Source organism: Sapajus apella, unplaced genomic scaffold, assembly GCF_009761245.1.
Source record: "Sapajus apella isolate SASKATOON/1434 unplaced genomic scaffold, GSC_monkey_1.0 scaffold986, whole genome shotgun sequence".
Taxonomy (NCBI): Eukaryota; Metazoa; Chordata; class Mammalia; order Primates; family Cebidae; genus Sapajus; species Sapajus apella.
Window position 1 is genome coordinate 263 of NW_022437912.1, and position 2,704 is coordinate 2,966.

Below are 2,704 nucleotides of genomic sequence, written 5' to 3' on the forward strand. Positions count from 1 at the left end.
CACCCCTTTGCCTGTATTGTGGCTACAGCTTTCTCACTGTCCAAGCCACCCTATGTCACTTTACGCAGTACTTTGTAAAACCCGATGGAAAGTTTGAAAAAAAAATTTTTAGAGGGACTCTTGCTCTATCACCAGGCTGGATTGCACCGGGCTGCAATCTCAGCTCACTGAAACCTCCGCCTCCTGGGTTCAAACAATTCTCCTGCCTCAGCATCCTGAATAGCTGGGACTACAGGCATGTGCCACCATGCCCAGCTAATTATTGTATTTTTTTTTTTTTTTTTGAGACGGAGTTTCACTCATGTTACCCAGGCTGGAGTGCAATGGCGCGATCTCGGCTCACCGCAACCTCCGCCTCCTGGGTTCAGGCAATTCTCCTGCCTCAGCCTCCTGAGTAGCTGGGATTACAGGCACGCGCCACCATGCCCAGCTGATTTTTTGTAGTTTTAGTAGAGACGGGGTTTCACCATGTTGACCAGGATGGTCTCGATCTCTTGACCTCGTGATCCACCCGCCTCGGCCTCCCAAAGTGCTGGGATTACAGGCGTGAGCCACCGCGCCCGGCTGGAGATTGAGTTTCTTGTCACCCATGCTGGAGTGCAGTGGTGTAATCTCAATCAGCGCAACCTCCACCTGCCAGGTTCAACTGATTTTCCTGCCTCAGCCTCCCGAGTAGCTGAAACTATGGGAGCGAGCTGCCATACCCAGCTGTTTCATATTTTTAGTAGAGATGGGGTTTATAAGCCATATAAGATATTACAGTAATCAATTCAATACAAAGCAGAAAGAATATTTGTTTTCAGCAGTTTTGACGTTTTCAGTTTTCTAGTGAATTAGTTACCTTCTTATTATTTTTTGAGATGGAGTATCGCTCTTTCGCCCAGGCTGGAGTGCAGCGGCATGATCTCACTTCACTGCAACCTCCCCCTCTCAGGTTCAAGCGAGTCTCCTGTCTGGGCTTCCTGAGTAGCTGGGAATACAGGTTTATGCCACCACACCTGGCTAATTTTTGTGTTTTTAGTGGAGATGGGGTTTCACCATAGTGTTTAGGCTGGTCTCAAACTCCTAACCTCAGGTGATCCACCACACCCAGCCAATTCGTTACCTTCTTCAGATGATTTGTTTTGTTCTGATATTGCTCTTTTCCTCAAAAAATAGGTACAAATTCATATTCACAAAAACACATATATACAATTTTCTTACCTGAGTTTTATCTTTAGAGTAATATATGTGTATATTTACCTCTATGTAAATAAAAATTAAGAATCTGTATGTGTTTGCAGGCAGAGACCACATGTTTGAGGAAAAATATGAATAAATTTTAAACTGTTTATTCAAAATTTAGAAATGTAAAGATTTTAATACTAATTCTTATTATGACCATAAAATGACCCTGTAATCAATAACAATTTAATTGCATATTTCAAAACAACTAAATGTATATATTTGTCATGCAAAGGATAAATGCTGGAGGTGATGGATACTTCACTTACCCTGATGTGATTATTATTACATATTGTATGACTGTATCAAAATATTCTATATATGGCATAAATATATACACATACTGTGCACCCACAAAAATTTTTAAAAATAAGTTTATATAAGAAAAATAAAAATTTCACCCCCAAGAATAATATTCTTATGTGCCGTTTACAGCCACTGGCAATAGAGATGTTAGTTCATAATGTTACCAAGTGGCACACTGTTACCACTTTATCACTACATTTTTTTTTTTTTTTTTTTGATGGAATCTTGCTCTTTTTGCTGAGGCTGGAGTGCAATGGTGCGATCTTGGCTTACTGCAATCTCCACCTCTCAGCTTCAAGCAATTCTCTTGCCTCAGCCTGTGGAGTAGCTGGGATTACAGGCCTGCACCACCACTCCCGGCCAATTTTTGTATTTTTCATAGAAATGGGGTTTCTTTCTCCATGCTAGTCAGGTTGGTCTTGAACTCTTGACCTCAGGTGATCTGCCAGTCTCAGCCTCCCAAAGTGCTGGGATTACAGGTTTGAGCTAACGCCCAGCCAACTATATTGTTGAGTTAGGTAGATAGGTGAAAGTTAGTGGCATAATAAACACTTCATTCAATGTATTATGACCATAACATGTTTTAAAAAGTTTAATTAAAAAACTAAGTTTACAAGTAATCTGAAAATTTTAAAATGTACTGCATTTTATTACATAGAAATATTCTTAGTATAATTTTATATATATATATGTGTATATATATATATATATATATATTTCTTTTTTTTAGACAGTCTCGCTCTTGTATCCCAGGCTGGAGTGCAATGGCATGATCTTGGATCACTGCAACCACCACTTCCAGGCTTCAAGCTATTCTCCTGCCTCAGCCTGCGGAGTAGCTTGGATTACAGGCGTGCACCACCATGCCTGGCAAACTTTTGTATTTTTAGTAGAGACGGGATTTCTCCATGTTCTTCAGGTTAGTCTTGGCTCTTCACCTCAGGTGATCTGCCTGCTTGGGCCTCTCAAAATGGCTGGGATTACAGACGTGAGTCACTGCGCCCAGCCGTAAAATAATTTATTACTAATTCAATCAATTGTAACTGAAATTAAGTTTTTCACTATAAGGCAGAGTATTACTCTGAACAACTACTTGAAACATCACTGAATATTATATGTTAACCACAAAGAGACTCACCACTTCTATTTTCTTTCTTTTTTTTTTTTTTTTTTT